General features: G+C 37.0%; 1 protein-coding gene across 1 annotated transcript in view; it reads left to right on the top strand.

Moving 5' to 3' along the window:
- Positions 1-26,118, top strand: part of FAM186A (family with sequence similarity 186 member A) — a 108,453-nt gene that overhangs the window by 81,204 nt on the left and 1,131 nt on the right. The window lies entirely within an intron of this gene.

The following is a 26,118-nucleotide window of genomic DNA, read 5'->3' on the forward strand; positions in this document are numbered from 1 at the left end:
GCAAGAATGCTAAAGTAAAGCCTTGCTTTCCAGTTCTGACAGGTAAATGAGCTCATTGGAGTTCATAGTTCTAATTATGTTCACATTTTACTTCAAAACTCAGGTTTACCATATTGCCTTTAAAAAATAAAACTAATCAAGCAATCCTAAAACACAATTTTATATTTTTCTAATAAATATAATGAAAAAATATTCCAGGGCAAGGAGATAAATTGAGCACATCTGGGACTCTTGTCAGGATAAAGAATCTGTGGCACACTATTTAGAACCAACTGCCAGAGCTCAGTTATCACCAATTTCCATCATATTTAAAAAATTGAAAATAACAGTTTGCTTTCTAGATGAGGTCAGTTCCCATAAGGCTATAGCCTGGATGATATTGCTGACCTTTTCTCATTTCTTGGGAAGGCATTACACATACTTATTCCAACATGTTTTTAACACAATCCAGTGTTCCACACAATCCTCCATCTATCCAATGGTCCTAGTTCTGGGGTGTTCCTTTTATGTTCCAATATGGAACATGTTCATAATGTTTCTCACAATTACAATAACTGAAACTTTTAGTTCCTTTTTCTCCATTTTTCCTGTCTATTTACAAAGATAGAATATTTTAGGACCAATTTAAAACAAACATGATACAAGAGTAACAAGTCTGAGGTCTACTACACAGAGTGTATTATCTTCAGTAAATCACCTACCCTCTATTTGCTTCAATTTCCAGTCTCTAAAATGTCAATAATACTATTTAATCTAAATCATAAGGTTACAATCTTGAAAATTAATGATAATGTGGCTGAGTTAATTTTAACAAAATCTACTTTTAGTGTTTTAGTGCAGGAGCTGGCAACTCATAGCCTAGGGGCCAAATCTGGCCCACAACCTATTTGCATAGTTCACAAGTTAAAACACTTTTTTACATTTGTTAAAGAATTATAAAGGTGAAAGAAGGAGAGGAGGAAGGAGGAGAAAGAGAAGAAGAAGCAAGAAAGACTGTATGTGATCCACAGACCCTAAAATATTTCCTAACTGGCCCTTTACAGAAATAGTTTGCTGACCTCTGTTCTAGTAGATTCAGCTATCTTGAAAATATTTCCAGAACTAATTTGATAATTAGTTTTTGATAAATATAATAATCAAAATGTATATACTTCAGAGCCATGTTATGGGAAGTTAAGGGGGGAAGGGAGAGAAAATTTTATTTGAAATCATTCATTTAATAAATATTTGAAGGCCAATAGGTGGATGCACCGTACCTCCATGCACAACCAAGATTAGAACAACAACAATTTAGAGCTAGAATAACACCCAGAACTGATAGAGAATTTATCTGAATGGAAGTCGGACAGCCAAGAAGTTGAAGTAGACCCGTTCATCCAGACCAGCAGGAGGAGCGGAGCCGGGCAGGTATGGGTCAGCCGTGGTGCGCGGTGATCGGGGAGAACTTGGCTCGAACTCGGCGTGTAAGCCATCCGGGGTGGGCAAGATCACAGCGGTGGACCCTGAGTGCACAAGCAGCAGCTGGCAGACCCAGTGAAGCAGCGATTGTGGACCAGGGCAGAGCTCGCAACCCAGGATCCCAGAGAAGAAACTGTGATCCAAGGAGAACGGAACTGCCGCCATTGTTCCCTCCCACCCCCACACCCGTCCCCACATACAACGTCACAATCTAGCGACTGGGGTGCCCAGCCCAGGTAAACACCTAAGGCTCCACCCCTCACCGTAACTAGAGTGACTAGACGGGAAAAAAAAAAAAAAGGAGAGACAGAGAGAGGCAGGTCTACAACAGAAGAACAGATCAGTCCCCCAGGACTCATCCTTTTGAGCGACAAAGAAATAGCCAATCTATCAGTGCACAGTTCAAAACACTGGTATCAGGAAGCTCACAGAATTGGTTGATTTTGGGTGCAAATTAGATGAAAAAAAATGCAGGTTACCATAAAAGAGATGAAGGAAGATGCATGGAGAGCCAATAGGGATGGGAAGGAAACTGAGTCTCAAAACAATAGAGTGGACCAGAAGGAAGCAAAAAACAACCAAGCAGGAAAACATGAAGAAATAAGAATTCAAAAAAACGAGGAGAAGCTTAGGAGCGTCCAGGACATTTTTAAACGTTCCAACATCCGAATTATAGGGGTACCAGAAGGGGAAGAGGAAAAGCAACAAGTGGAAAACTTATTTGAACAAATAATAAAGGAGAACTTCCCCAATCTTGCAAAGGGAATAGACTTCAAAGAAATCCAGGAAGCACAGAGAACCCCAAAGAAGTTGGACCCAAGAAGAAACACACCAAGGCATATCATAATTACATTAGCCAAGGTAAAAATGAAGGAGAGAATCCTAGAAGCAGCAAGAGATAAGGGGACAGTCACCTACAAAGGATTTCCCATCAGACCGTCAGCTGATTTCTCAAAAGAGATCTTACAGGCAAGAAGGGGCTGGAAAGAAATATTCCAAGTCACGAAAGACAAGGACCTGCATCCAAGATTGCTCTACCCAGCAAAGCTCTCATTTAGAATGGAAGGGCAGATAAAGTGCTTCTCGGATAAGGTCAAGTTAAAGGAGTTCATTATCACCAAGCCCTTATTTTATGAAATGTTAAAGGGACTTATCTAAGAAAAGAAGATAAAGAAAAACATGTATAGTAAAAGGACAGCAAACTCACAATTATGAACAACCACACCTAAAGCAAAACCAAAAGAAACTAAGCAAACAACTAGAACAGGAACAGAACCACAGAAATGGAGATCACATGGAGGGTTAGCAACAGGGGAGTGGGAGGAGTAGAGAGGGGGAAAGGTACAGAGAATAAGTAGCATAGAATGTAGGTTGAAAATAGATAGGGGGAGGGTAAGAATAGTATGGGAGATGTAGAAGCTAAAGAACTCATAAGTATGACATATGGACATGAACTAAAGGGGGGGATATGGGTGGGAGAGGGTGTACAGGGTGGAGGGGAGTGAAGGGGGGAGAATGGGACAACTGTAATAGCATAATCAATAAAATATATTAAAAAAAAGAAAAAAATAAATATTTGAAGGCCTAACTAACAAAGTGCTAAGCACTGGTGATGAAACAAGTGAACAATCCGGTAAAATTTCCCTGCTCTCATGGATTGGAAGAAAACAGTAAGGGTAACAAATAAGCAATTACCACTGGTTGGAGAAATGTAGTAATAATGGATAAATTTGCAGGTTAATAAGGGAGATTATAGAAGGGGTGCTTAATCCAAATTTGGGGTATCAGAGGAAGTTTTCCAGAGGAATAACCTCTAGGATGGCATTAAATAGGAAGAGATTTTCAGTTGACCTTTGAGCAACACAAGGGTTAGGGGCACTGACCTCCCCCACACAGTGGAAAAATCTGAGTATAACTTTGACTTCCTCAAAACTTAACTACCAATAGCCTACTAATGACCAGAAGCCTCATTGATAACAAAAACAGTTGCTAGCACATATTTTTGCATGTATATTATATATTTTATTGTTATAATAAAGTAAGCTAGAGAAAGGAAAATGTTATTGAAAAATTGTAAGAGAAAATACATTTACAGTATGTGCTGGAAAAAAAATCCACATATAAATTGGCCTGTGTAGTTAAAAACTGTGCTGTTCAAAGGTCAACTGTAATTAAGTGAAATAGGGGAAGAAAAAGTATACCTGTTCAAGAGACTATCATACAAAGGTCCAGGGGCCAGACAGAGCATTGTTACTTAAAGATGTAAAGAAGGTCAGAAGAGATGGGACCTACCTTCACGGGGAAGTAGGAGTGAAGGTAGAGTTACTAAGAGATGAGGCTAGAGATATAAGCAGGCAACAAGCCATGTTGAGGGTTTTAGATTTTACACTGAGGATAATGAAAAGCCATGAGTAAATTTGAAGCTGGGGAGTAATGATACAATTTTCATTTTAGAGTACATACTCTAGTGATATAGAGAATGGACTAAAGGAGACAAGTCCTAATGAAACTAGCTAATGAAGTTGGACATGCCATAATCCAGGTGAGAGATGAAACATACTGCTATCAATTGGTACCAGGTGGAATGTATTATACCACTTTCTGAAAATTTATTGATTTTAGAGGGAGAGAAAGGGAGATAGATAGATAGATAGATAGATAGATAGATAGATAGATAGATAGATAGAAACATCAATTTGTTGTTTCATTTATTTATGCATTCATTGGTTGCTTCTTGTATGTGCCTTGACCAGGGATGGAACCTGCAACCTTGGTGTATTGGACAATGTCTAACCAACTGAGCTACCTGGCCAGGGCAAAGTACTGGACCAATTATTGAGTTATTGTCTCTCAGCTCCAAATCCTTCTATATTCTGCTTTTTGATGCTGTTTATATTAAGACTTTACTAAATCTAGAATTTATTTTGATGTGAGGTAAGGATGGTATTTCCTATTTTTCCATTCAAACGGGCAATTGTCCCAATATTTTTCATTAAATAACTCATTACTAGAGATCTGAAATGTCATCTTTAATTATATATCAAATTAATCCTTATAGATGGGGATCTATTTCTAGACCAGATATTCTGTTTCATTGATTTACCTATCCTAGTACCAATAATACTAAATTGTGTATCAATTACTATGACTTTTAGAATCAGCTTGTGAAGTTCCTAGAAAAATACTAGGGATTTTTATTGGATTGCATTGATATAGATCAATTTGAGAAAATTGATATTTTTTTATATTGAGTTGAATCCTGCTACATATGAACATGGAATATTTCTGCATTCATCTCTTTAAAGTTTTTGAACAAAATTTAGAATTTCTCATGTCTTGTACACAGTTTGTTAGATTTAATCCTACATACTTTATTTTTAATGTTATTGTAAATGGCATTTTATATTAAGTTTTCCCTTGTGGCTAAAGTATAGGAATGTATTTGATCTTGTGTATTAGTCTTATACCCAGACATCTTGCTAAACTAAATTATTATTTTTAATGATTTATGGTTATACACTTTCAAGTTTCCTATGAAAATAAGTATATTACCCACCTAAGTTTCTTTCTTTTAAGTTCTTACATCTCTTTCCTTGATTTACTGCCCTGCCGAGGATGTCCTGTAAAATGCTGATGAAAAGTGGTAATAGTAGCCCTGACTGGTGTGGCTCAGTGGGTTGGGTATCATCCTATAAACCAAAAGATCCCTGGTTTGATTCCAGGTCAGGGCACGTGCCTGTATTGCAGGCCAGGTTCCTGGTTGGGGGTGTGTGAGAGGCAACCAAACGATGTTTCTCTCAAAAATGGATATTTTTCTCAAATATGAGTGTTTTTCTTCTTTTCTTTCTATTTCTCTTCCTCTCTCTCTAAAAATAAATAAGTAAAAAATATTTTTAAAAAAGAAGTGGTAATAGTAGACATCCTTATCTTGTTCCTGGTTTTGGAGAGAAATCTGCTAATGTTGGGAATGATGTTCACTTTAAGTTTTTCATAGATTTCCTTTAACAAATTAGGAAAGTTTTCTTTAGTTTGCTAAGAGGGTTTTTTTTTTTTTGTCATGAATGGGTACTGAATTCAAATGCTTGTTCTACCTCCATTGAGATGCTCTTAGCTTCCCACCCCCAATCTGTTAACATGGTAATTTACATTGGCAGTTTGATTGTTTTGTTTTGAATGTTAAATCACCCTTGCATTCCTGGAAGAAACTGAACTAGATCATGCATATTATTTATTACACTGCTGGTTTTAGTTTACTAATAATTTATTTAGAATTTTTGTGTCTATGATAATAAAATGAACCTTATTTTTCTTTCTCTCCCTATCTGGTTTTGGTATCAAGGCATTTATGCTCTTATGGAAAGAGTTGGGGCATATTTCCACTTCTTCTATGTTCTGGAGAAGTTTAGTGTGCAGAATGATTTAAACAATCTAGTCTTTGAAAATCTGGAAGAATACCTAAATAAAGCCATCTACCGACCAAATTTATTTAATGGTGCTTTTAGCGGCAAATGCAGGCATACTATGGAGATATTGCAGGTTCCATTCCAGACCACCAGAACACAGCAAGTATCAAAATAAAGTAAGAACTGCAATAAAATGAGTATTTTTTAATATATTTTTATTGATTATGCCATTAAAGTTGTTCCATTTCCTCTATTCACTCGCCTCCACCCTGCACATCCTTCCCCATCCACATTCCCCCAGGTTAGTTCATGTTCATAGGTCATAAGTTCTTTAGCTTCTTCTACATTTCCCATAGTATTCTTACCCTCCCCCTGTCTATTTTCTACCCCCTATCTATGCTATTTATTCTCTGTACCTTTTCCCCCTCTTTCCTCCTCCCACGCCCCTGTTGCTAACCCTCCATGTGATCTCCATTCTGTGGCTCTGTTCCTGTTCTAGTTGTTTGCTTAGTTAGTTTTTCTTTTAGGTGTGGTTGTTCATAATTGTGAGTTTACTGTCATTTTACTATACATGTTTTTATCTTCTTTTTCTTAGATAAGTCCCTTTAACATTTCATAAAACAAGGGCTTGGTGATGATGAACTCCTTTAACTTGACTTTATCTGAGAAGCACTTTATCTGCCCTTCCATTCTAAATGAAAGCTTTGCTGGTTAGAGTAAATCTTGGATGTAGGTCCTTGCCTTTCATGACTTGGAATATTTCTTTCCAGCCCCTTCTTCCCTGCAAAGTCTCTTTTGAGAAATCAGCTGACAGTCTTATGGGAACTCCTTTGTAGGTAACTCTCTCCTTTTGTCTTGCTGCTTTTAAGATTCTCTCCTTATCTTTCATCTTAGGTAATGTACTTATGATGTGGCTTGGTGTGTTCCTCCTTGGGTCCAACTTCTTTGGGACTCTCTGGGCTTCCTGGACTTCCTGGAAGTCTATTTCCTTTGCCAGATTGGGGAAGTTCTCCTTTATTATTTGTTCAAGTAACTTTTCCACTTGTTGCTCTTCCTCTTCCCCTTCTAGTACTCCTATAATTCAGATATTGGAATGTTTAAAGATGTCCTGGAGATTCCTGAGCCTCTCCTCATTTTTTGAATTCTTGTTTCTTCATTCTTTTTTGTTTGGTTGTTTCTTTCTCCCTTCTGGTCCACTCCATTGATTTGAGTCGCAGTTTTCTTCCCATCACTATTGGTTCCCTGTGCATTTTTCTTTATTTTACTTAGCATAGATTTCATTTTATCTAATTTGTGACCAAATTCAACCAATTCTGTGAGCATCCTGATCACCAGTGGTTTGAACTGTGCATCTGATAGGCTGGCTATCTCTTTGTTGCTTAGTTGTATTTGCTGTGGAGCTTTGACCTGTTCTTCTGTTTGGGCCAATTTTTTTTTTGTCTTGATGTGCCTGTTATGTAGTGAGGGGCAGAGCCTTAGGTGTTCACCAGAGTGGGGCAACCCAGTTGCTGGGTTGTGACACTGTATGTGGGGGCGGGAGGTCCAAGATGGAACAATGGCGCTTGTTCAGCTCTCTGCCGGATTTCAGTCCCTTCTGCCACTTCCCCCAAGCAAATTGCATCTTTCTGGGCCAAACTGGCTAATTCCCCTGTGGGTGGGCTTGTGCATGTTCTAGAACCCCGTGAGTCTCTGCATTGAACTCTCGTGTGAGGCTGGGAGTCTCTCCCTGCACCTCAACCCCCACAGGTGTTTTCAATCAGTGCCCCAAGGCTCTATTTTCTGGTGCTGGGACCTTGGGACTGCCTGGTCAGCCAGCCATCTTGCTCGCAGTACCTCACTTCCCAATTGCTGCCTTGCTGGGTCTGCCCATTGCTACCCCAGGCCCGGGGTCTGCCAGCCGCCACCTGTGCACCCAGCTTCCGCCCACTGTAGTCTTGCATACCTGGGATGCCTTACACGCCCGGTGCCACCACTTTTTGTGCTGTGGCCCCTCTGGCCTAGTTGCCCGACTCTGCCCTTCCTACTGGTCTGGATGAATGTGTCTATTTTAACTCCTTGGCTGTCTGACTTCCATACAGTTCAATTTTCGGTCAGTTCTGGTTGTTATCTTGTTTCTAAATTGTTGCTGTCCTTAATTTGGTTGTGGGAAGAGGAACAGTGTGTCTACCTACACCTCCATCTTGGCCGGCAGTCCACGAATATTTTGATAAAGTGAATTGTAATCTTTTTGTTGGTGATAGATAGTCTTACCTTCAATTTGTAAAAAACACAGTATCTGTGAAGCGCAATAAAGTAACGCCAACAACAGGAGGTGGGCCTGTACCAGAATATCCATGTAACAATGTCTTAAACAATAAAGACATTTAATTATTTCTTCTAGCTAGAACTGTCTCCAGAATAAAGCATTAATGATTATTTTTCTTATTCTTGATGGTGCTGCATCTGAGTGATACTTTAACAGAAAGTGTAAAAAAGTGTATATACATCTGAGAAGGCTCAGATTTAAGCATGAACAAAAAGAGTGGAATAAGGGAAAAGCTTTTGGAAATCAATCACTGAAATAGTATTTGATAGGTGTTAATAGTTTAACTTAAATATACATACACATACATATGAATATACTTTATATATAGAACCAGAAAAAGAGCTCTGTGTATTTTTATGGCTGAGATAAATCCAATGCACTATGTAATACCGTTTTTGTAAATGCAAAAAAAAAAGAAAAACCAACCCAGAAGTAGGTATTTTGATTTATAATCCTACCTTGCCTTTCTTTTGACTTAAGTATAAGGTACAAATCTTGTACTTTTTATATTCCCGGGGCCTAATACTGTGCAGAAACAGTATATAAAAAGTTTAATTTTCACTTTGTTCTTCAAGAGAATCAGAATAGTGATGCAGACATAACAATAAAGTAGTATGATCAGTCTAAATGATTGAGAGTATTTTGTGTTTGGCAGATATTCTCAAGACAAAAAGTGATCATTTTTCTGCAATATCCCAAAATCACATTAAAATATTTGCACACATAACTGAGAATCTGTGTTTGCTAACAGGGATGTGGAGATCTTTCCAATAAATAGCCAGTATATTTTGAAAAGTTTTTCCTGCCTTTAGGAATAAAATTAATTGTGAAAGGGCAGGTGTTTGGGGGAGAGGGAAGAACCAGAAGAATCTTAAATTAGACAGAACCACTGTCTCTTTCACAGAATAAAGGTGGGAGGAGGTGAAGAGGACCAGAATCTGGTAATTTAAGGTGACAGACACTAATAATAAGTGTCTTTGAATTTAAAAGCTGCAGCAAGAGAGGACATAATTAAATTACACGAGGACAAAGAAGGCTAGAGAGAGACTAAAAGGTGCTCTCAGGTCAGCCTTCCACTACAGCTAGGTACTGTTCTCACTGAGTTCCCTAGAGAGTCTTCTACCATCAAGTGACATTTGAGGTATTAAACATGTGAGATGGGATTGGGCACCTTGAGCATATGATCCTTAAGGGGCTGACAGTGCACACTTCCTGTTGAACTAGTTTCTTATCCTAGAGTCTGATCCCCAAGCTCAGATGTTCTCCTGTTCTCCAGCACTTTTCAAATGTCTATCATTCTGTTACTAAAAGAATGAGGAAAACCCAACAGATTAACTTCTGCTGTGAGGTATACAATTTATTTCCAGAGAACTTTTCAGCCTATATGAGGAACCACTGGGAGAAATGGGACAGGATTTACTGATGTGTACTATATTCTAAGCAGAGTATGTGTCATTTAATTTAATCCTTGTGACAATACTGTCACCCAAATATTAGCTGCGACTTACAGAAGAAATTTGTCCCCTAACTCATGTTAAAAAGTCAAAGATGAAATGCAAATGCATTCTGACTCCAAAGCTTATTCCACCAGAGCAAGAGATCCCTCCCAACAAGTGTTAATGCCAGGGTGTTTCCCTGCCTCATGGTAATGCAGCATCTCCCTGTCTCTGTAACATTTCCACACCAGAGTGACTTTTTACTGAAACAGTTGAACATTCTGCAAACTAAGAATCTAACAAAATCCCAAAAGTTTATTAAATTCAGGGGTATTACCGTACATGTGTTTAAAATCCTAAGAGTGAAAGGAAGTACACTAATCCTGCCAACAATAATTTTTTTAAAAAAGGAAAATCACTTCCTCTTTCATTTATTGGAATTGCTTGGAAGCAGAAGTCCGGAAATCCCCTTTCTTGATTTGTGGTATTTATGTGGCTGTTATTCCCAAAGAACAGAATTTATTCTTCTTAGTCCTTTGAAATGTTTGATATTTTTTCATTCTTCCTTAATAGGATATAGTTTGAGTTAAAGATTTCCACATGACAATAGTTTATTTTATTCCCTTTTCTATATTCTTAGAAAATGAAGTTGTAAGCAAAGTATGCCTAATTACTTCTTAACATAAAGAAGTGTATTCCCTACAATGATAACTTACTATCCTAGAAATTACAGCAAAATACCTTTAATACACACAAATTTTCGGTTGAATGAATGAATTAACTATACATGTCAGAAACATTTAAATGTACGGTTAAAATGGATGATCTTAAATGTTTGGGAAGAATGCACATTGTTCAAATGTGTAGAACTCATATCCTGGAATAACTACAGAATATGTTTCACCTAAGTAAAATAAATCATTTTAATTATTAAAAGATTATCACAGACACGTAGTTAAGTGGAATAGAATAGAATATCCAAAAATAGACAAATACAAATTATATTTGTTTAATTTCAACAAAGGGACTACAGTAATTCAACAGTGGAAAGGATAATCTTTTCAACAAATGATGCTAGGACAACTAAACATCCATATAAAAAAACCTTCACCTTTACCTCATACCACATAGCAAAAAATTAACTTGAAATGAAACATAGACCTATAGTGAGAGCTAAAACTATAAAACTTCTGAACTACAAAAACAGTAAAAATCTTCATGAAATGGATTAGACAACTATTTCTTAAATAGAATGCTGCACAAGACAAAAAAATGTTGATAAATTGTACTTCATCAAAACTTGAAATTTCTCTTTTCTGACAGCTATTATCAAAAAAATTTAAGCCCTGGCTGGTGTGGCTCAGTGGACTGAGTGTCGACTTGACAACTAAAGGACCACTGGTTTGATTCCCAGTCAGGGCATATGCCTGGGTTGTAGGCCAGGTCTCCAATGGGGAGCATGCAAGAGGCAACCACACATTGATGGTTCACTCCCTCTCTTTCTAGCTCCCTTCCCCTCTCTCTAAAAATAAATTAATAAAATCTTTTTAAAAATTTAAGAAACAAGCCACAGATTGGGAGATAATACTTTCAAAACCTATACCTGATAAAAGACTTGTATTCAGAATATATAAACATTTGCTCAATAAAACAAATAATCCAATTCATAAATGGGAAAAAAAGATTCAAACAGATACTCCACCAAAAAATGACATATAAAAGAGAAATACGCACTCTGGCTGGTGTGACTCAGTGGATTAAGTGTCTGCTTGTGAACCAAAAGGTCTCCAGTTCAATTCCCAGTCAGGGCACACACCTGGGTTGCAGGCCAGGTCCCCAGTTGGGGGTGTGCAAGAGGCAACCGATCCATGCATGTATCTCTTACACATTGATGTCTCTCCCTATCTTTCTCCCTCCCTTCCACTCTCTCTAAAAGTAAATAAATAAAATCTTTAAGAAAAAAAGACAAGCTCTGGCTGGTGTAGCTCAGTGGATTGAGCTCAGGCTGCGAACCAAAGCATTGCAGGTTCAATTCCCAGTCAGGGCACATGCCTGGGCTGCGGGCCAGGTCCCCAGTGGGGGCCACATGAGAGGCAACCATACATTGATGTTTCTCTCTCTTTTTCTCCCTCCCTTCCCATCTCTAAAAATAAAGAAAGAAAATATTTTTTTAAAAAAAGACAAATGCGCACATGAAATGATGTATAGCATCATTAGTTATTAGGGAAACACTAATCAATACAGTGAGAAATCATCACATTCACTAGAGTGGCTAAAAGTAAAAAGACCAACAAAACTGAGTACAGTAAAGGATGGGGAGTTAACTAGAACTCTCATATATTGTTAGTGGGAATGCAAAACAGTACACCCACTTTGAAAAAAGTCTGGCAGTTTTTTAAAGTTAAATGCATGTTACAATGCAGCCTACTCCAAAGAAATCTTTCTTCTAAGTAATTCACCCAGGAGAAATGAAAACAGATGTCCTGGTGAAGACTGGTATGTAAATGTTTATAGCAGCTTTATTTATAAGAGCCCAAAGCTAAAACAACACAAATGTCCATCAATTGGTGAATTGAAAAATTATGATATGTGCACAATGGAATCGAATCTACCACTTAACATTAAAAAAGAATGAACTACTGACACATGAAACAACATGGATAATCTCAAAAGCATTACACTAAAGTGAAAGGAGCCAGAGCCAGACACAAAAGACTACAAGCATTTATATGAAATTGTAGTAAGGTCAAAACTGTAATGACAGAAAGCAGATCAGTGGTTACATGGGGCAGGGATGAGGGATTAGGAGAGGAGACTGATGGCAAAGGGGAACAAGGGTATGTTTGGGGGTAACAGAAATATTGTATTAGGATTGTCATGGTCGTTATACTGTTGTATACATATGCCAAAAACACATTGAAATGTATACTTAAAACTGATGTATCTCAATATATGTAAAGGATGCCTCAATAAAGCCAATTTTTAAAATATGACCCTCTTTCTTCATGAGAATCAGAGATTTAGATTAGATATGAGAGATTTCTGATCATGTGACATTACTGAGATTTCCTTGACAATTTTTAAGAAAGGAGAAGGCCATTGATTAAACCAGAATAGATGTTTCTGAGGCAAAAAGTAAAGGATACACTTATCTGATATATGTACTATATATGACCCATATTATGTTATATATGTTATATAGCATATAAGGGTGTAGCAAAAGTTTACAGTTGTTACTATGCAAAACACAGAGTTTATTCTTATATTGTTATTTATTATTATATTATTTTCCATGCAAAAAACTGTAAATGTACTTTTGTCTCACCCTGTAGTAAATATTTATGATTCTAAAAGTATTTAGATAAAAACCACAAAGCTTCTCAATTTAAATGTTCACCCCTTTTGAGATTTAGAAAAAATAGTTTAATTTTTTCATAGTTACCAAAATGACTTCTTATGAGTGTACCCAAAAATGCAAATGTATGTGACAATTTATTATAAACATATAAAACTTTTAAATTCAACTAAACCATAGTATAATATATGACCATAAACTCTTTCTAATTTGTTTTTTATGATGTTTGGTCCTGATTTCTCTTTTTTAAATATATTTTATTGATTGTGCTATTACAGCTATCCCAATTTTCTCCTTTTGCCCCACTACACCTGGTACACCCCCCTTCTGTCCAGCAATCCCCCCCACCTTAATTCATGTCCATGGGTCATACATATAAGTTCTTTTGCTACTCCATTTCCTATACTGTTCTTAACTTAAATCCCCCTATTTTGTACCTACAAATTTGCACTTATTAATCCCTTCACCTTCCCCCATTCTTCCCCTTCCCCCTCCCAACTGAAAACCCCCTCAAATGATTTCTATATCTATGATACTGTTTCTGTTCTGCTTGTTTGCCTAGTTTATTTGTAGATTCAATTGCTGATAGTTGTGAATTTATTGCCATTTTAATGTTCATAGTTTTGATCTTCTTTTTCTTAAATAAGTCCCTTTAACATTTCATATAATACTGACTTGGTGATGATAAACTCCTTTAACTTGACCTCGTCTGGGAAGCACCTTATCTGCTTTTCCACTCTATATAATAGCTTTGCTGGATAGAGTAATCTAGGTTGTAGATCCTTGATTTCATCACTTTGAACGCCAGTCCCTTCTAGCCTGCAGTGTTACTTTTGAGAAATCAGCTGACAGTCTTATGGGAACTCCTTTGTAGGTAACTATCTGCTTTTCTCTTGCTGCTTTTAAAATTCTCTATCATTAACCTTTGGCATTTTAATCATGATGTGTCTTGGTGTGGTGCTCTTTGTATTCATCTTGTTTGGGACTCAGTGATTCCTGGACTTGCATGTCTATTTCCTTCACCAAATTAGGTAAGTTTTCTTTCATTATTTTTTCAAATAAGTTTTTAATTTCTTTCTTTCTCTTCTTCAGTACCCCTCTGATTCGCATGTTGGTACATTTGAAGTTGTCCCAGAGGCTTTTAGCTTATCCTTGTTTGTTTTGGATTCCTTTTTTCTTCTTGTTGTTCCATTTTTTTTTCTTTCTTCCTTATGTTCCAAACATTGATTTGATCTCAGCTTCATCCACTCCACTGTTGGTTCCCTGTAACTTTTTCTTTATTTCACTTAATGTAACCTTCATTTCTGCCTGGGTTTTTTCCCCTTATGCTATTGAAATACCCAGTGAGTTCCTTGAGCATCCTTATAACCAGTGTTTTGAACTCTGCATCTGATAGATTGCTTATCTCCACTTTGCTTAGTTCTTTTACTGGAGTTTTATTCCATTTTTTCATTTTGACAGCCTCCCTGCATTTGTTTCTATTATTGGTAGAGCTGCTTTGACTCCCTGTCTTAGTAGTGTGGCCTATTTTAGAAAAGCAGAGCCTTAGGTAGTTGCCAGGGTGGGGTGTCTCATGTGAACCAGGTTGATGGAGTCTCAGATATGGTGTCACCACTCTGTGGGTCTGTGTTGGGGAGGGCTCAAAAAGGGAACAATGCTACTTCCTACCCTTTGGAGTTCTGTCCAAGAGGAAGCTGTTCCTCAGCACTCAACATGGTGCCAGATACTACAATTTATTCCTATATGCCACTGGTGCCCTTCCAGCTGCTCCTCAGTGCTAGACCCCAGAGGAAGTGAGTCTGCATAAGTCCAAAGTCTCCGGGCCTTTTAAGAGGAGACACCTGAGAATCCAGTTTCTTCCACCACACCAACGCCCACTGGTTTTTACAGTCTGAAGTTATGGGGACTTACTTTCCTGGCACTTGAACCCTGGGCTGGGTGTGGGCCTGGGATCCCTCACTCCTGGGGTATCCCTCCCAATTTTTATCCACCACACATGGATGTGGGACCACCTGTTCTGTGTCTCCATGTCTTCTCCCTTCCTACCTGTCTGGATGAATGTGACCTCTTTAATTCCTTAGTTGTTGGACTTCCATATAGCTCAGTTCTCTGAAAATTCTAGTTGTTTTGTAGTTTAGTTGTAATTTTGCTGTAGTTGTGCAAGGAGGCAAGCCATGTTTCCCAATGCCTCCATCTTGACCAGAAGTTCTGTTCCTGATTTTTCTTTACACCTAATTTAAAATAACAGTCATGCCTGGAAAATTATGTGTAAAATAATAAAACCTCTGTTGTTTTCTTATTCTATACCTGTCCCCCTCTTACCTGTAGGAGATATGTTCCAAGACACCCAGTGAATCCTGAAACTGTATGTAGTATTGAACCCCCTCTTACCTATAGTATATATATATACTATGTTTTTTCCTATGCATACATGCCAATGATAAAATTTATAAATTAGGCAAATTCACGGATAGATTTACTCTTACCATGGATCTTAGCAACCTCAGCATATTAATTTTTTTCTTTCCTTATCAAGTTGAGAACTCTCACCTTTTATGGCTTCTCTTTGGCATATTCGAATTGTAGCATCACTACTCTTGAAATATGGGACCATTAATAAGTAAAATAAGGGTTATGTCAACAGAAACACTGCAATATTGTGACAGTTGATCTGATAACTAAGATGGCTACTAAGTGACTAATGGGCAGGTAGTATATATAGTGTGTGTGTATACACACACACACACACACACACACACACACTAGACAAAGGGGATGATTCACATCCCAGGCAGGACAATGTGAGATTTCCTCATACAACTCAGAATGGCATGCAATTTAAAATTTATGAACTGTTTATTTCTGGAATTTTTTTATCTAATATTATTGGACCAGGGCTGACTGTGGGTAACTGAAACATCAGAAAGTGAAACTATAGATACAGGGAAACTACTATCAATTCTCTTCAGGCTATCTCATCCTTTCCAGGATCCTTCATTACCCTCTGTATGCTGATGATTTTTGACCTATAGCTGAGAGCCAGATTCAAGACTTTCTGAGGCCTGAAGCTTACACAATTGGGAGACCCTCTTAAGAAAAGTAATATGGCTGTTTATATATATAATTCTTAGGGCCTGTCTCAGGTCCTTTTTAGGAGATTTGCAAGAGACCTGAAGATTAACTTCATCAGCTTTGCAGCAAATCTGCCTCTGCTATAGCTATATCTTAAACCTAGACTTTCTCTTACTACAGAGCTATCTTCCTGTTGCCTACTGGGTATCTTTTTGTTAAGTTCCCCTTAAAACTTGCTAGTTTTCCTACATTCTCTAGATCAGAAAATAGCACTAGCATTCATCCAGTTGCAGAAGTCACCTGCATATCCAAGAAAACCATTAAGTATTGACAAGTCATCTAAATAATTTGACATTCACATATCTCTAGTTCATTTCCTTTTCTCCAACTCTAACCCTACTCTAGTTCAGACCATCAACATCTTTCACCTAGATTATTCCAGCAGCTACCTAATGTGTCTCCTATCCTCTAGTTTTAGCAACTTTCAAACAATTCTTCACATTCTAACCAAAGTTATCTCTCTAGAATACTCATATGATCATGTCATTTCCTGGCCTCAAATACTTCACTATACTGTACAAACTTCAATGCACATAAGAAATGACTTGGCAGTGTTACAAGAAAATTACAGATTTGGGGACTTACACCCAGTGATTTTTACTCAGTAGATCTGGGGTAAAATATAGGAATGGGCATTTTTTTAAAAAGATTTTATTTATTTATTTTTAGAGAGGGAAGGGAGGGAGAAAGAGAGAGAGAAACATCATGTGCAGGTACAAACAAACATGTGTGATTGCTGGGAGTCATGGCCTGCAACCCAGGCATGTACCCTGACTGGGAATTGAATCTGCGACACTTTGGTTCGCAGCCCACGCTCAATCCACTGAGCTACGCCAGGCAGGGAATGGGCATTTTTTAACAAGACTCCTAGGTGATTCTAAGGTAAGCAGTCCATACTTTAAGGCACGATATTTACTGGCTCCTCAGCTCTCCTACAAGAGTTCAAACTCCTTAATATGTCTCGCAGTGCCCTGTATAATCTGGCCACTGCATATCTTTCCAGCTTCCTTAGTGACCATCATCTCCTAAACCTTAGGTTTAAGTTATACTGAATCCCGCTGTCCATTTTTATAGAAAGCATGCATACCCCTGCTATTCTCTGTTCTCCCCTGTTGATCCTGCTCTATCTATCTACCCCTTCAATTGAACCAACCAAACACACACACCCTTCTGCCTTACTAATTCCTATTTTCCATTCAGTTTAGACATCGGTTCCTCTAGGAAGACAACTGATTCCCAAGTCCGAGTTAAGTACCCCTTCTAAGAACTACTACAACCACCTGTATTTTCCCCTATCACAGTACTTATCTAAAGTAGTCTACTGAGGCCCTAGCTGGTGTGGCTCAGTGGGTTGAGCACTGGCCTGTGAACCAAAAAGTCACAGGTTCCATACCCAGTCAGGGCACATGCCTGGGTTGCGGGCCAGGTGCCCAGGGTGGGTCGTGCAAGAGACAACCACACATTAATGTTTCTCCCCCTTTCTTTCTCCCTTCTTCCTCCTCCCTAAAATAAATAAATAAATAAATGAAATATTTTTTAAAAATAAATAAATAAATAAAGTAGTCTACCAACTTATTTGTCTAACTAAATCACTGTCTTGTTCTCTAGTGAATCTCCCAGTGCTTAACACTGGAATATAATAGGTACTCAATAAGAATTTACTGATTGAAAAAAAAAATGAGTGACTTCTACTTAGAAGTATGAATGCAGTTAAGAGAAACAGGCTAAAAATTTTTATTTATGTAATGGAAAATATGTATACCAATGAATGAGTACCAGGAGGGACTATAGAAAAATAACTACAGTAAATGAAATAGGAAGAAAATAAACAAATTATTTAAATAAACAATTCACAACAAAAAAATACAAGTGGCCAATAAGAATCAAAAAGATATTTATTCTCATTTTCAACTAGATCAATGCGAGTTAACCAGTGATATTATTATTCCATACCCATCAAACTGGCAAAGATTTAAGTCTGATAATACCAACTTTTGGCAAGGATGTAGAAAAATGAGATCTCACACTGTGGATGGAAAGGTGAGCTGGAGGTATATTCCTAGAAACTCTAGAATATAAGTATAAGGATGTTCTTTTGCCATTGTTTATAATAGTGAAAAAAATAAAAATAATCTAAACGTCCATCAGTAGTGGCGTATGTGTCAATGGAATACTTTGGAGCATTTAAAAATAAATGAGTTAGCCCTGGCTGGCTAGATCAGTTGGTTAAAACATCATCCCAATATGCCAAGATTGTGGTTTTGGTCTCTGGCCAGGGCACATACCAGAGGTAGCCAATGAATGCATAAATAAGGGAAATAACAATGATAATTTTCTTTCTTTTCCTCCCCGCTCTCTAAAATTCAATAAATAAAAAAATTAAATTAATTACACACTTGAATATGGACAGTCCCCCACAATAAAGAATATAGAATTAACATTAATTGTGCCAATGTTGAGAAATCAGGAGTAAAAAAACAAAGGACCCAACAGTGAAGAAAATCAAAGGGTAATGCTATAACTATCATTTGATTATCCTAATCTGCTAACTTTTTCCCAAAAATTTCTTGTCATTAAGTTTAATATGTGATCCGTTATTAAGCTACAATTTCTCACCTCATACAAATTCATTAAAATAAAACTTCTTTCAGCTTTACCAGTATTGATTGCAAAAGTACTATCTTTTTAGCTTTTCCTATAGTGTTGGGATTGTAACATTGTTGGATTCTACATTAATATCTACAATATCCTGAAAAATATTAAAATTAATTTTATGTTTTAGTTTTTAATTTTTATTTATTGATTTTAGAGAGAAAAGGAAGAAAGAGGGAGGGAAAGACAAAGAGAAGGAGGGAGAGAGGGAGAGAGAGAAAAACATCAATTTATTTTTCCAGTTATTTAAGCATTCATTGGTTGTTTCTTGTATGTGCCCTGACCAGGGATCAAATCCACAACCTTGGCATACTGGGATGACTCTAACCAACTGAGCTACATAGCAAGAGCCTCATGTTTTAAAATTTCCCTTAAATGATAAGATTTTGCCCCACCATTTTTCCATAGTGAAGTTATTTCTTCATAAGGCCAAGAAGATGGTTCTAATAAATCAGAATTAAAATTCTTTGCTAATAAAAGACATAAATTCATTACTTTTTATTAGCATATTCATAGGCAGAGCTTCACATTTATTTTTATTAAATGGAATGCTTTAAACTTACCTGACAAATCTTTAACATGAGAGTCATGCTTTCTAAAACCAGTTCTAAATTTTACAAAGCTTGTATGGTACATTTGATTAATTTTTTTTACTTTCTATATGTGAAGGCATTTTGACTGCAATGCAACTGGAAATAATAAAAATTCTTCAAGAATGTTAATCATTAAAGCAAAGCCTTGCAAGAAATTAATGTTAGCTAATCCCTTTGCCAAACCAAAATAATGAGTAAAATGCATATATATGCATCATATACATAATCATATATTTATAAAGTGAAGGATATGCCTGACACACAGAAATGGCATTTTGTAAACTACATGTTGCCCATCTCAACCATAGTACTTGACCACTTTTAATAATTTCAGTTTCAAATTCTTTAGCTACAGTTTCTAGCTTAACTTCATTTTTATTGGATTGGTGATAAATTGAACAAATTTTACTCAGAATATTTTTAAACAATTGGCTTATTTTATTTTAGATACTGAATTGCAATCAGTGATTTACACAGTGCCAAATGATGACTTCAGAAAAATTACCAACAAATTTGTAGTTCCTCCACTACTATATGAACACTATTAGACTTATTTTATTTTAGATACTGAATTGCAATCAGTGATTTACACAGTGCCAAATGATGACTTCAGAAAAATTACCAACAAATTTGTAGTTCCCCCACTACTATATGAACACCATTAGAACAAAAATGCAATTAAGTTCACTTTTAAATATTCATTATCAAAGCCACAGTCATTTAAAGTAGACAATAATGTATTAGAAATATACCCTGTTGTGACTGATACCAATTCTTTTGAAGTAACAAATATCATTAACAGTACAGAAACTAATTTAACTGCATACTGGAGATTAATCACTAGATGCTTTTCTTTAAAAGTATAGATGCCTAATAAATTATAACATATATCTGGCATTCTCTTCTATGATATTCTAAAATATCTTTGCATAATTTTTCTTGCAATATATTCTGCTACTCTTACTGCACTGCATCATGTATGTAAACAACTCCCTATATCGACTCCATTTTTCTCATTTAACTCTTTTGCCCCCCTCACTATCAGATGAAGACCTATTATGTTTTACTAAACTATAAAGCGTATTAATGATACTCTTTATATCTGTGGTAGAGTATCTATGATAGCCCTGGCCAGTATGGCTTAGTTGGTTGGACCGTATTCCTGTATACCAAAAGGTTGTGGGTTCAATTCCCAGTCAGGGCACATATCTAGGTTGTGGGTTCAATCCCCATTTGGCCTGAATGTGGAAGGCAACCAATTGATACTTGTCTCTCACATCAAAGTTTTTCTTTCTCTATCTCTAAAATCAATAAACATTTTAAAAAATAAAAAAACTTCTATGATACCATTGATGTCTTTAATTAATTTATACACTAAATTGGAAATTGAGTCATTAATTGATTCCTCTGGCAACTCTTGAATTCTAGTAGTCTTTTTAAAAAATCATGTTCCCCACCCTGGCTGGTGTGGCTCAGTGGATTGAGTGCCAGCCTGTAAACCAAAGGCTCACCAGTTCCATTCCCAGTCAGGGCACATACCTGAGTTGCATGCCAGGTCCCCAGTAGGAGGCACGCAAGAGGCAACCACACATTGATGCTTCTTTCCCTCTTTCCTTCCTTTTCCCTATCTAAAAATAAATAAATAAATAAATCTTTAAAAATAAAAAATCATGTTCCCTAATTTTTTTTTTTTTGCAGGTTTGCCTGCTAGTTTTATCAGTACTATTTGGGTTACTAAATATGCCCTCCATTCTTTGGACCAATGGATATGATTTTCTGCTGTCACTCCTAAATGCTGAACTGTCAAACAATCTTTACATCCATTCTTTTATTTCAAGCCATTTGTACTGTTCTGAATATGATAACACTGTTTTTCATTCTAACAATCTGGAAGCACAAGGCTATCTATTTCTTCTTTTGATGAACATGATGGCTTTTCTTCAATGATTGGCCATTCAATGATTTTGAGATCTGTTTCCATTAGCATAGGTATCACATAATTTTTATTCCTATCATTATTTTCTGTGTCTATTTTAAAGTTCAGATTTTTAAAAAACAATAAATCACTCTGTTACTTTGGTATTTTAGGAATCTGAATCTGAAAAACAATTTCATTATATCAATAAATTCATGGTACTACTTGGGGGTTAACATAAAAATTGTGTTAATTATTATAATATGGTTAGAATTTTTACCTTAAACATTGGGACTTTACTTGTTTAGCTATTGATTCTGAGATATGCTTTATGCAAATTTGGTTGGTTTTTATTGTTTGTTTTTAATGGGGCTGATAACATTACACTGTCATAAACCAAGGACTGGTTTCTCTTTAAAAGTTTCATTTATTTATTTTTAAATGAGGGAAGGGAGGGGGAATGGGAAGGAGAAAGGGAGAGAAACATTGATGTGGGAGAGAAACATCAATCGGTTGCCTCTCTCACATGCCCTGACCAGAGACCAAACCTGCAACCCAGGTGTGTACTCTGAACAAGTATCAAACCAGAGTCCTTTCACTTTGTGGGATGATGCCCAACCAACTAAGCCTCACTGGTCCAGGCAAGGTTCAGTTTTGGAAACTACTTTATACCCAGACAATGGATGTGTCTCTTTGGTACAGAAGATTAATTGCTTTTCTTCTTTTGAACCTCACATACATATTGATTAATAGCTACCAAGAATGTTGACTATGAAGTACCATAGAAACTGATTTGGGAGGGGTATTAGATGTTTCTTTTTCATTTATGTTTTAATTTTAATTTTTTATTATATTTTTTATTCTTTCAGTAATTTTTTTATTTCTTCAATTAGAGTTGACATACATTATTATATTAGTTTCAGGTGTACAACCCAATGATTTGACATTATATAATTTACTAAGTGATCATCCTGACAAATCTCATACCCAGTGACACCATACATAGTTACTACAATATAACTGACTATATTCCATATGCTGTAGTTTACATCCCATGACTATTCTATAACTACCAATTTGTACTTCTTAATCCTTTCACCTTTTTCACACATCCCCCAACCACCCTCCCATCTGGCAAAATCAAAGTTTTCTGTATCTATCTATGAGTCTGTTTCTGTTTGCTTGCTCATACGTTTTTTTAGATTCAATATTGTTGATAGATATGTATTTATTGCCATTTTATTATTTGTATTTTTTATCTTTTTTTTCCTTCTTCTTAAAGAAGACCCTTTTTACATAATACGGGTTGGTGGTAATGAATTCCTTAAGCTTCTTCTGTCTGAGAAGCTCTTTATATGTCATTTGATTCTAAATGTTAGCTTTGCTGGATGTAGTAATCTTGGTTTTAGGTCCTTGTTTTTCATCACTTTGAATATTTCTTGCCACTCCCTGCAGGCCTGCAAAGTTTCTGTTGAGGAATCAGATGAGTTTTATCAGAAGACTAACTTCTTTTCTCTTGCTGCTTTTAAGATTCTTTGCCTTTAACTTTGGCATTTTAATTATGATGTGTATTGGTGTGGTCCTCTTTGGATTCATCTTCTTTGGGACTCTCTGTACTTCTTTGATGTGTATGTCTATTTCCTTCATCAGATTAGAGCGGTTTTCTGTTATTATTTTTTCACATAGATTTTCAATTCCTTGCTCATTTTCTTCTTCTTCTGGTACCTCACGATGCAAATGTGGGTACATTTGAAGTTGTCCCAAGGCTCCTTATACTATCTTCATCCTTTAGATTCTTTTTTAAAAAACTGTATTAATTTTTTTGAGAGAACAAGAGAGGGAAGATTTTTTGTTCCACTTATTTATGCATTCATTAATTGATTTATGTATGTGCCCTTACCAAGGATGGAACCCATAACTTTGGTGTATCAGGATGACATCTAAGTAGCTGAACTACCTAGCCAGGACTGTATTCTTTTTTCCTTTTGCTATTTTGATTGGGTGTTTTCTGTTTCCTATATTCCAAATCTCTGATTTGATCCTCTGCTTCATCTACTCCACTGTCGATTCCCTGTAATGTATTCTTCATTTCTGACTGGTTCCTTTTTATGTTTTCTGGGTCAGTTTTTGTGTTTCCTATCTCATTGTTGAAGTTCTAAGTTCACCTACTCTTCCCCTAAGGTCCTTCAGCATCCTTAGAACCATTGTTTTTTTTTTTTTTTTAATTCTGCATTTAGTAGATTGCTTGTTTCCATTTTGTTTAGGTTTTTTTTTTTTTTGGAATTTTGTTCTGTTTTCATTTGGGGCATGTTTCTTTGTCACATTTTGGCAGCCTCCCTGTATTTGTTTCTATGTATGAGGTAGAGTTACTACATCTCCTGGGTTTGGTAGATTGGACTTATGTAGTTAGTGTCCTGTAGGGTTCAGTGTCACAGCCTCCCCATTCACCTGAGCTGGGAACTGCAGGTGAACCTTTCCCCACCATGTGGGCTGTGCACACTCTCCTATAGTAGTTGAACCCGGATTACTATTGGCAAATCACTAGGAGGGATTTACCCTAACCCAATTGGCTGCCAGGAGGATGCAACAACTGACTGAATGGGGGCTCCCCCCACAGAGCAGACCCATCCCACAGACCAGGCCCACTTGAGTGGGGCTCTGGTGCCTGCTGAGTCTTTCCCTTGAGTGTATGGCTTGTAGAAGTGGTTGGGTGTTGCTTTGACATCATCCAAAACTGTCCACTAGGTGCAGTGGCTCTGGGGCCTCCCAGGAGTTGCAGGCCTAGGTTGGCTGCTGCTTATATTCTGCCTGGGGCCACCCAGCAGGAGCTACAAAGTGATCTGCAGGTGGCTAATATTTGTGTTAGGCTTGGTGGTGTCCAGGAGAGTTTAAGCTGCAAACCAAGGCCAGTGCTACTAGTGCCAGTCTTAGGGCCACTTAGTGAGAGATATGGGGCACAAAGGCCAGATGCTGCTTGCCTGAGAAATTTTAGAAAAGTCTGAGGCATGAAGTATGTTTGCATGAAAAAGCCACTGGAAACAGTTTGGGTGGGCCCAAAAGTTGGGTGAAGCACGGTCTTGGAATCACCAGGACAGGGAGAACAGCTTTAGCCAGGTTGATGGAGATTCAGATATGGCACCCATCTGCCAGCTCCGTAGGAGGGGTTCAGAAAAGGAACAATAGACTCTGCCAGCACTTCTCTCTAGGAAAAACCTGCCCCTCCAGCTCTCACCTTGATGCCACATAATTCAGTTCTTCCCCATACATCCCTGGTGCCTTTTGGGCTGCTGCTTCAGCACTAGAGCTCAGAGTGAGTGAATCCAAGTAAGCCAGTATGAAGGTCTTTTAAGAGGAAAGTCTGGGACTCCAGAAGTCCTTCATCTCACTCAACAGCAATTCATGCTGATTTTTACACCCAGAAATTATGAAGACTTCTCTACCTGGCCCTGGAACCCTGGGCTGGAGGCCTGGTGTGGGGCTTGGACCCCTCGCTCCTCAGAGGGGGCCTGTGGTTCCAAGACATCCCTCTTGATTTTTATCCACCACACGTGGGTGTGGGCCCACCCATTCCACATCTCTGCCCCTCCTACTAGTCTCCATGTGGCTTCTTTATATTCTTAATTGGAGGACTTCTGTTCAGCTAGATTTCAGGCACCTCTGAATAATGACTGATCTGTAGTTTAGTTGTAATTTTGATATGGTTGTGGGAAGATGTGAATACTGCATTTACCTACACTGCCATCTTGACCAGAAGACCAGAAATAGCATGATTTTTAAACTAAAATAGTTTTGTTGCTTTTTTTGTACCTATACCTTCAGTATGACTTGCTATTTCTTTAAAAACTTATCAGTTTTGATTTTTTCCAACAATATTTCATAAAAATCAGACTATAAATAATACTTGATTATGATTTGAATCATCAAAAAAGACACATCCACCAAAGAAGTATAGTTCAGACATGGATGTTGGTTGATATTTTTGTTTAAGTTAGCTAGTAAGACAAAAGTAAAACAATGAAAAAGTATGTTGGAACGTCATTCATGAATTGGGTAATAGTTTTCAAATACTGTTAGAATTCTTCCTCAATTTTTTGTGCTACTTACAATGTCAGGCCATGTTACACAAAGTTTAATTCTACATTATCAATATTTTCTCCACAAGCTTGTGCCTATTTTTGTAAATAAGGCTTTATGGGAACACAGCAACACACATTATAAATATAAGAGTTCCAAGTAGTTGTGACAAAGACTATACATACTGGAAAACCTGAAATATTTACTATTTGGTCATTTACAGAAAAAGTTGCAGGCAATTGGTCTAGAAAATCAATAAAACATAAACCAAGCCTGATTTGTAGCATTTGCCAATTTCCATGGTGTAAACATTCCTTTTGCAGCCAATTTTATACTACAAATGTGACATCTGTTAACAAAGAGTTGGGAAGAAATACATATATTACACAGTATTTCCATCCTACAGATGGACAACCTCAAGAGCAAAGTTACTAGTAAAATTAAGATAAAAAAAAGTGATGAATTTTGAGTATTTACCTGTTTTTAACATATTTAACTATGTTTATAAAATTTGACTTTTAATAGCAGTTATGCTTAGTAACTCGCTCAAAAATCCATGAAAATTTATCAAGTTAGCCTTGCAAACTGGTAAAAGCCAATTGTGTGTACTACTGACTGTTTTCTTTTTAGATTTTAATTACCGGTGTTTACTTTTAGAGAGAAATGAAGTAAGGGAGAGAAACATCAACGTGTGAGAGATATGTTGATCAGTTAGTTGCCTCTCACACGCCCCCAGCTGGGGATCTGGCCCACAACCCAGGCATGTCCCGACACTGGGAATCCAGCCAGCGACCT

This window comes from Phyllostomus hastatus, unplaced genomic scaffold, assembly GCF_019186645.2.
Source record: "Phyllostomus hastatus isolate PE091 unplaced genomic scaffold, TTU_PhHast_1.1 phas_scaffold_93, whole genome shotgun sequence".
In the NCBI taxonomy this organism is placed as follows: domain Eukaryota; kingdom Metazoa; phylum Chordata; class Mammalia; order Chiroptera; family Phyllostomidae; genus Phyllostomus; species Phyllostomus hastatus.